The sequence below is a fragment of the Echinops telfairi genome, unplaced genomic scaffold, assembly GCF_000313985.2.
Source record: "Echinops telfairi isolate 266 unplaced genomic scaffold, ASM31398v2 ScPeMD7_7400;HRSCAF=8409, whole genome shotgun sequence".
Classification (NCBI taxonomy): Eukaryota; Metazoa; Chordata; class Mammalia; order Afrosoricida; family Tenrecidae; genus Echinops; species Echinops telfairi.
Window position 1 is genome coordinate 6,289,725 of NW_022111300.1, and position 9,402 is coordinate 6,299,126.

Consider the following 9,402-nt stretch of genomic DNA (forward strand, 5'->3'; position numbering starts at 1 on the left):
TGGGGAAGATAAATGCTTACCTCATCTTTACAAAAGACCTTGCTCTGGAGTGTCTCCCTGCACGTGGCAAGATGAGCACCGAGGAAACATTAACGGCATGACGAATGCATAAATGACTACAAGGATAGTGGTAATCATAATGTAAAATACTAATAACCATTTATCCGCATAGCAGGCAGATGGCGGGGCTGGGATTCTGAGTTCAGATTCCTCCTTCTCATCTACCATGTTCGGCTGCCTACCTGAGTGATTTTTAATTGTGCCTACAAGAGCCAGCTGTCCTGGGTTAGCTAGTGTTCCCCAAATTCATGTCCACACAAAACGTCAGAATGTGGCCTAATCTGAGTCTTTGCAGGTATGATGAACCACATGTGAAATGAATGGGGCCATATCTTGAAAGAGCTCTCCCCCTCCGCCTCTGGAGAGCAGGATCATCATTCATCTCATCTACTGGAAAACGGCTCAACCTGCCAAATAAAGAAAAAGAAAGATTCCAAACTTAAATAAGAAAAGCAATGCTTACACTACAAAATGTGGTGGAAAAGTCTAACTCCAATTTTTGAGAAAAATGAAAAGAAACGTGAGGTTAAGAATCCTTCAAAACACATCTCCCTGTGGCCGGTCAAACAGGAGTGAACTGCGAATTCTAAGAAGGGAGTGTTGCTTTCCGGGTTTTGCCCAGTCTGGGAACCAGGATCCTCTCTGTGGTTGTTTGGGTGGGGTTTCTCTCTCTCTCTTTACTCTCAAGGTCTTTTGCACCTTTTACATTTGCAATGGCTCAAAGTTCCTCTCAAGTCCAGCCTTGAAATACAGCTGCAACGCTCTAACTTGGGAATGCTGTCTTGAAACTGTACCTACTGTTTGAATCCACACTCTTTTCTGCTAGTGCCTTGATCTCTGGGTCAGAGGAGATGGACTGGTTTTGCTCCCTTTGAAAAGAAGAATCACTTCCTCATTAGTGTTCAAGCTAAAAACGTATATCCGTATTGCACAGAGCAATGGCTCTTTCACTATAACATCTCTCTCACACTCACACAGGCGTTCTAAGAAAAATACTCAGCACTACTACGCTGTAACATAGCAGGGGCAACAATATAGTCACATGAGCTAAAAACAAACAAACAAAATTAAAAAAAACCAGCTCACTGCCATCGAGTTGATTGTGATTGAAAGCAACCCAAAGGACAGAGTTAAAAGTGCCTCTGTGGGTTTTAGAGCCTGTAAACCTTTACTGGAGTAGAAAGCCTCATCTTTCTCCCACTGAGTGGCTGGCGGTTTCAAACTGCTGACCCTCCTGTTAGCAGCCCCACTTGTCACCCACTAGCTTATCTCCTGTCAGTGGATCAGGAAGGGTTAACCACAGCACATGAGAATTAAGCTGACTCTTTAAAATGAGAAGGATTTGTCCACTTAGAGAAGCAATGCATTTCAGGCAGAAGTAAATCTATAGGCAAGTTATTAGACATCAAAGGTCCCGAGAGCAGCCCCGTCTGCCTGCAGCGGAAGTACACTGCGGGGAGGAGGGACCACTTAGGACTTTGGTGTCACATACACACAAGTTCAGAGTATGAACTTTATTAAGAGTTTTCTGAATTGTTCCTCATATAAATAACATCTCAAAAAGGAACAAATGAGATAATGTATATGAAACATGAAAGAAAATGATGACCTATGTTATGTGCCTCAAAAACTCAACCCACTGCCATCGAGTCAATGCTGACTCACAGCGACCCCCTGTATGTTGCCAGGACTGTAACTGTTTGGGGGTAGAAAGCCCAGTCTTTCTCCGTGGAGCTGCCAACCATGCGGTTACAGTCCAACTGCCCCACCAGGGTTCCATATGCCAGGTGCTCAGCATCTGGGAATTCATTTATTTGAAGAGATTAATACGTAAAGTTTAAATATTAGAGCCAGATTATGAACAGCTAATGGTTCTAGGTCCTAACAATTCTTTGGATTTTTAGCTGAGGAATGGATTGATCAGGTTTCTGTTTTTATTAAAGAAGACATTTAAGTACAGGGTGGTGTACTAAGCATGTTTGAGTAAGAATGCTAACTTAAGACTCTCGGGGTATAATTTGTTGCCATCAACGCTGACAATTTAGTGTGGGTCTGGTACTGACTTCAAAACAGCAAACCCTTTGTTACTCTTCCTTTACTAAGTGGGTGGAAGGATGCTGGAGGTGGGTCAAGAAAAAGTGCAGATGAAAAGTCTAACTAGAACCAAGTGGCAGGAACCTCTTCTATTGCTAAGGGAAAATGTTTCATTTTCTTCAGAGATGTGTTAATAAAACAAGATGTGTCAGAGAAAACGTCATCTCATGAGCGAACCATAAACAGTCATTCTCCCTCACGCAGGTATATGTGTAAATCACTGATTATTTAAATGGATATAAAAACAGAGGAATACATTACCAAGGTGAAAATGAGCCTTCTTGGCTTCCACAGCAAGGAGTCATAGAGTTTAAAACTAACAAAACTCATGAAAATGAAGTATTCTCGCCTAGCATCAGATAGCATATCCCACAGTGCTAACTTCAAGTTTGCCTTGTCAGAGACTGATGAGGATCAGCAGCAGATGCTACATGTAACAGCAACGGATCTTTCTTTTTTAATCATTTTATTGGGGGCTCCTACAACTCATCACAATCCATACCTCCATCCATGTGTCAAGCACATTTGTACATTTGTTGGCATCATCATTCTCAAAACATTTAATAGCAATGTCTCTTAAGGCAAAAACCTCATCTAGTTGTGCCACTGCATTGCTCTGGAGGCAGTATTTTCCATGCAAATGCTGTCCTCTTGTGGTCAGGACCAGTTACTTCCAAGAAGGGTATCATTTCAATGGAATGTCAACCAATTTGTGTGGGTTTTGTTTGTTTGAGTTTGTGGATAAGAAGAGGCAAAATAAATGACTCCACCGTATTATTTTCCCATCGTTTTGTTTAGTTAGTTGCTGCTGAGAAGATGCACAGACAAACAGACACCAATGCAGCAGTCTCTGTACCGTCTGGTGACTTGAATTACATTCTTTGAGTTGGACAACCACTGGAAGCAAAGATGACCAGAATTATGAAGATTACTACCAATTCTGAGTTGTTCCCCCCAGTTAACATACACGGACTGTCCCCTAAGTTTCCGATCTGATCTTTTGAGTTGCTGCTGTCACTGCCAATTTGATGTCATATAGTTAGCGTAGGGGTTGGTTACAGGTTGGGCTGCAATTCGAGTGGTCACCGCCGGCAGCAGCTCTGCAGGACAAAGGCCAAGCTTTCTACCCCCGTACACAGTTAGCATCTCAGGGACCTGCAGAGGGGTGACTGTGGGCCGGCACTGGCAGTGAGAGCCGAGATGGGTAGGTCTGACGAGAGCATCACACTCAAGGCACATATTCTTTACTCGCTTGTTTGATTCGTTCGGTTTTAAGAGGTCCTCTTCTCCCTCTCTCAGTGTCTCTGCCATCCTGAGTGTGGTGTTGCTCCGACTTCACCATGTGGGGGCCCTAATTCCTAAGGCGATTCTGGGGCCCAGAGAGACATCGGGTATCACTGAATCGAGGCCTCCCTGCGGGCTCCCCATGGACAGTGCGACTTGGCCGGGTATGAGAGGAGGAGACGTCTCATAAGACTTTTAGGATCAAGAGATTCCTGGCCAAGAAACAGAAGCAGAATCGGCCCATTCCCCAATGGATTCGAATGAAAACCGGTAATAAAATCAGGTACAACTCCAAGAGAAGACATTGGAGAAGAACCAAGCTGGGTCTGTAAGGAGCCCCCTGAGGGATGGCACGCATGACCGCATTTTCCCAGTCTCAAATCATGTTGTGTTGCATTAAGACTTTTGTCCCCATCTGATCAAATGAACTATTATTGGCAAATCTGAAAAAAAAAAAAAAGAAGAAGACTTCAGGGGATATTGTCTTATGATTTTTTTTTTTACTTTTTCTTGTAAATTGAGTGCAGGTTTCCAGAGCCAAGTAGTTGTTCGTCCAACAAGTCTCAGACATTACTTCACATCATTCTTGCGATCTCCACCAGGTAGGTGACATCACTCATTCCTCATCCTGGGTTTCCTGTTTCAATTCCTCCTTCTTTCCTAACCAGACCCTTTCCTTGGTCCTTTTCTATCTGGAGGGTTGGTTTTTCTCAGGAGTAAATGACATACTTCATTAGTGTTACTGTTGTTTGGCCGAAAATGGAGCCACAACAGGTAAGGTCTCAGAGGCTCCATCAATCTCTGTCCGACCAGTAAGCCTGGTCTTTCTTGTAATTTACGGTTTCATCCCACATTGTTCTCCCATCCTATCCAAGACCCACTAACGTGACCCCCTGAGAGCAGTGCAGAGGTAGGCAGGCACCATCTAGTTCTTCTGGTCTCAAGGTATGGAGGCTGAGACTCAAGACTTTTTCTTCATTTTGTCTTTGTTCTGGACAGAGGGAGACCAAAGCTGCACCTTAGATGGCTGCTCGCGAGCTTTTTTTTTTTAGTATTTATTTTTTAAAATCATTTTATTGGGGGCCCATACAACTCCCATCACAATCCATACATACATTAATTGTGTTGATCACATTTGTACATTCATTGCCCTTATCATTCTCAAAACATTTGCTCTTGTGTACATTCATTGCTCTCATCATCCTCAAAACATTTGCTCTCCACTTAAGTCCCTGGCATCAGCTCATTTCACCCCCTCCCCACTCCCCGCTCCCGACTCCCTCATGAACCCTTGATAATTTATAAATTATTATTTTGTCATATCTCACACTGTCCTGTCTCCTTTCACCCGCTTTCCTGTTGTCCGTCCCCCAGGGAGGAGGCCATATGTAGATCCCTGTATCTGGTTCCCTTTCCACCCCACTCTCCCTTCATGCTTGCAAGCTTTTAAGACCCTAATGGCTACTCACCAAAGTATAACGTAGACATTTTTCTTTGGGGACTATGTTATGCCAATTGACCTTGGTGTCCCCCAAGATGAAGATCGCGAGCACCCAGGTTCAGGGACTCATTCCCTCCAGGTGTATGGTTGGGCTTAAGAAGTTTTTATAGCTTTGTCTGCTGATGATTACATTCATGGGTATATTTGCAGCATAGGAAAATAATAGGCAGAAAGATCCTGTCAAATCTACAATGATTTTTGGGGAAGTCCCATTTTCCTTCCCATATCTGTTAAACATGTTTGCCTAGGTATCTACTCCTTGATTATTATCATTGTTGTTATTGCAGGATTGTATATGTAATAGCATTTACCTCTGTTGCCTTTAACTTTTGTACTTCACCCGGCCTCCTCCTTTGCCTGGGTCACTTTTGCTGGCCTCTCCCTTGTGGTATATTGCTTTCTCTTTGACGCAAGCTAGTATGCATCAACCTTCTAGTTACTGATGGATGATTATTGTTTATATAAGTATTTTTCCATCTTTTATCTGTCCTTGCTGTTAAGGCATAGTTATTGTTGTTTTCAGCTAAGCTGACAATCCCCCACTTGTCTGTCAGTGTATCATACTGCAGTGGCTGTGTTGCTGTGATGCTGGAAGCTTGGTCAGTGCTGTTTTAAAGACTAGCAGGGCCACCCGATGTGAACAGGCTTCAGCAGAGCTTCCAGACTAAGAACAGACCATCAACTGTCCATGTCGGAACAATTCGCCACTGACAACTTTATGGATAGCAATCGAACATTGCCACAACGCAGCCGCATGGAGCAGCCCATTAACAGAGAGGATTACGGGGCGGCCCCAATCCAAGCTCTGCTGACCACCTCCCCAGAAGAATGTGCTATAGAGGACAACACTGAAGCCACTGGCTGGGGAGAGGGGCTGGCCTGATTCACCCACATGGAGCAAACTAAGAAGGAAAGAAAGAGTGAGGGACTAGACCCCATTCTGGTGCACCAAGCCTAAGGACGATGTCCCTGCTTGGAGCTAAGGCACAGAAAGGACTGTAGGGCCGACGACAGCTTGAGAGGTGAGGTTCCCCCCCACCCCCCACCCCCGAGAGCATAGCAATACTGAGGACAACTCTGGGGACACAGTGTGGGGAGTGAGTCTGGTCTGACCCCTCCTCCCCCACAGTGGGGGAGACCAAGAAGGGAACATAACAGATCAGCAATGGGAGCAAAGTCATGAAGCCCCCGAGGAATCCCGATGGTTCCAGTTAGACTTTGTGGAAGAGGCGGCAGGGGAAAGGGAGTGGTAAGCAATAAAGTCATGGCTAGAGGAACAATTAGGGATCTAAAATCCAGGGTGAGGAGGGTGCAAAGTTCCTGGAGGGGCTGAAGCAACCATAATCTAGCCAAGAGGAACTACATGCTCAGGAGTGGTGAGCATGGTAGGGGGCCAGGAGGAAGGTAAAAGGAAATAGAGGAGAGAACTGGGAAGCAAAACTATTTATAGAAGTACAAACATAAACGTGTATATTTGTAAAATATTAATACATAAAAACAGGGGTATTGGCCTATAAACATATATTTATAAGGCAATACATTGAGCTAGTGGATGGACTTTAGCACTCGACCCAAGTTTTCCTCATGGCTCTAACAATCTGGCAATGGGTGATGCCCACTGAGATAGTTTATTGTGCCAGCCTGGCCGATAAACACAAGTGGGATTAACAGAAGGGCGGAGAGATAAATGGCTCAGTGAGCCTCGCCTTTCTTGTCTCTCGCTCTTTGATCATTGGACCAGTGTGCAGCTGCCTTGCTTGTTCTGTGCCTCAATTTAAAGGATACACTACCTGTGGGACGCCTAACCTGTGAACCATGTCGCTGTAAGTTGAGGTCCCTTTAAGACATCTCTGGAGCTGGGGACTGGCGGTTGGTGACCTGCCTTGTGATTGGCTGCTGTGCTGACATAGCCTAGCTCTCTCTATAAATAGAGGAAGATCTGGCAGCACACTAGACTTGAAGGACTGCTAGTCTCTCACAACTCTCACGGGAGTGAGTTGCACTGAGCCATTTGTAGTGCTTTAAAATTTAACTGTTCATTTCTTTATTATATATGTATCTGTATATGATTTAATAGTTCATTTCTTGTTATATATCTAATTATTTTTATAAATAAGTATATTAAATTATCAGCAATTTGGTTTTATCTCTCTAGAGAACCCTGTCTAACACACCCACCTTCCCAACACAATTGCTGAAGATAAAATGGGCACATGAGCAAATGTGGCAAAGAAAGCAGATGGTGCCCTGCTATTAAGAGATATAGCATCTGGGCTCTTAAAAGCTTGAAGCCAAACAAGCGACTCTCTAGCGGGAATCAACAAAGCCCATATAGAAGAAGCACACCAGCCTGTGTGATCATGAGGCATCAGAAGTTCAAAAATAAACAACCTCATGGAGGTGAAGGAGAGAGGTAGAGGTAGAGACCCAGAGCCCACCTGGGGATAACTGGATATTCCCAGAGGGGCTGCATGGAAAAGAAGATACATCAACACTCCTCTAGTTCCTTATTCCTTCCTCCTGCCACTATTATGATCTCTGTCCTACCTCAAAAATCCAGCTAGACTGGTGTGCATACATCAGTTAGACAAGAGCTTTCAATTTACAGAATTCAGGATCGACAAATCCCTCAGAAACAGTAATGGGAGTAATGACATCAGGAAGTCGGGGAAGAAAGGGTGGATGTGGGGGTTGGGGACTGATAACAATGATGGCAAAATAACCCCCTTCAAGGGGGACGAATACCAGGATTGTTAGTGAAGGGATCGAAGGGGCAGTGTAAGGTATGTGCAAATAGCAATACATAATATATTAAGGGTTTGCAAGGGTGGGGGGAGGAGGGAATAAAGAGGAATTGATATCAAAGGGCTCAATAAGAAAGATAATGTTTTAAAATTATTGATGGCAATATTTGTACATATTGGCTTAATATAATGGATGTATGGACTGTTATATGTAGGAGCCCCCAATAAAATGATTTATTAATAAAAAATAAAATAATTACAAAAATTATCAGACCATTGTCCCATACTGAAAACCTCATGAATAGCAGAAGAATACTTGTCAGAGATAGTGGTGCCAAAGCGGAGCCCTTCAGGCACCAACGAACCACACCCCATTCCTTAGTTCTTGAGCCCGCTTCTATCTGACAAACATGGCTAGCCCAGAGCATGTACACTGCTACAGACAAGAGCTCTCAGTGAGAAGGTGGAGAGAAGAGGGGAGGAAGGGGAACCGTCGCAGTAATCAACACATACCCACACCTCCCCCTCCAGAGGGACAAACAACAGAAATCATGAGGGAGGGGAGACAGCAGTCAGTCTAAGATATGAAAATAATAATAATTTATTGGAGGCTCTTATAACTTCCTATAATCCATACATCAATTGTTTATCAGACATATTTGTACATATGCTGCCATCGTTCTTTTCTAGACATTTACTTTCTATTGAACCCTTGGTATCAGCTCCTCTTCCCCCCTCGTGGCCCCTAGATACATTATAATTATTTTCATATCTCACACCGACCACTGTCTCCCTTCGCCCATGTTTCTATTGTTCTATCCCCTGGAGGTGTGTGTGTGGTTATGTGTCAATCATTGCAATCCATTTCCCCTTCCTCCGCTCCTCTCCCCACCTCCCCCTATCCTTCTGGTATCGCAATTCCCATTCCTGTTCCTGGATTCCCTGTGTCATGAGCTTTATCTCTTATCGATACCTGTGTACACACTCCAGTCTACTCCAGAGTGAGAAGCAGCACTGGAGTCATGATACTGGGGGCTAAGGAAGCCTCAAGGAAACAGAGGAGTATTGTGTGTTCCTTTGGTGCTAGATCCTATGGGTGTTGGAGCAATAGCAATCTAGCTGAGAGGAAGCACTAAGAGATGGAAGTAGGAGGAGTGTGATGGTGGGGCAGGAGGAAGGCAAAAGGAAACAGAGAGAGGATATAGGAAGCAGAGCTATAGATAGAGGTATAGACATTGATGTGGACATATGTAAACACATTAATCCGTAAAAATAGAGGTACTGGCCTATGTACATATATTTATATGGCAATACACTGAGGTTATGGACAGACTTCGGGCCTTAGTTCATATCATCCCTCAACAAGAACACTTTGTTTGAACAAACTGGCATTTTGTGATGCTTGCCCTCCAGACACAATTACTGAAGACAAAATGGGTGCATACGCAAATGTGGTGAAGAAAGTGGATGGTGGTGCCCGGATATTAAAAGCTATAGCTTCTGGGGTCTTAAAGGCTTGAAGTTAAACAAGCGGCCATCCAGCAGTGAAACAACAATCCCACATGGAAGCCCACCAGCCAGTGTGATCATGAGGCGTCATCGGGACTGGGTAACAGGCATCAGAAGACCCATAACAAACAAACAAAAACATATTGTTGAGAACGAGGGGGATCAGAGCAGAGACCCAAAGCCCATCTGTAGACAATGGAACTTTCCCCC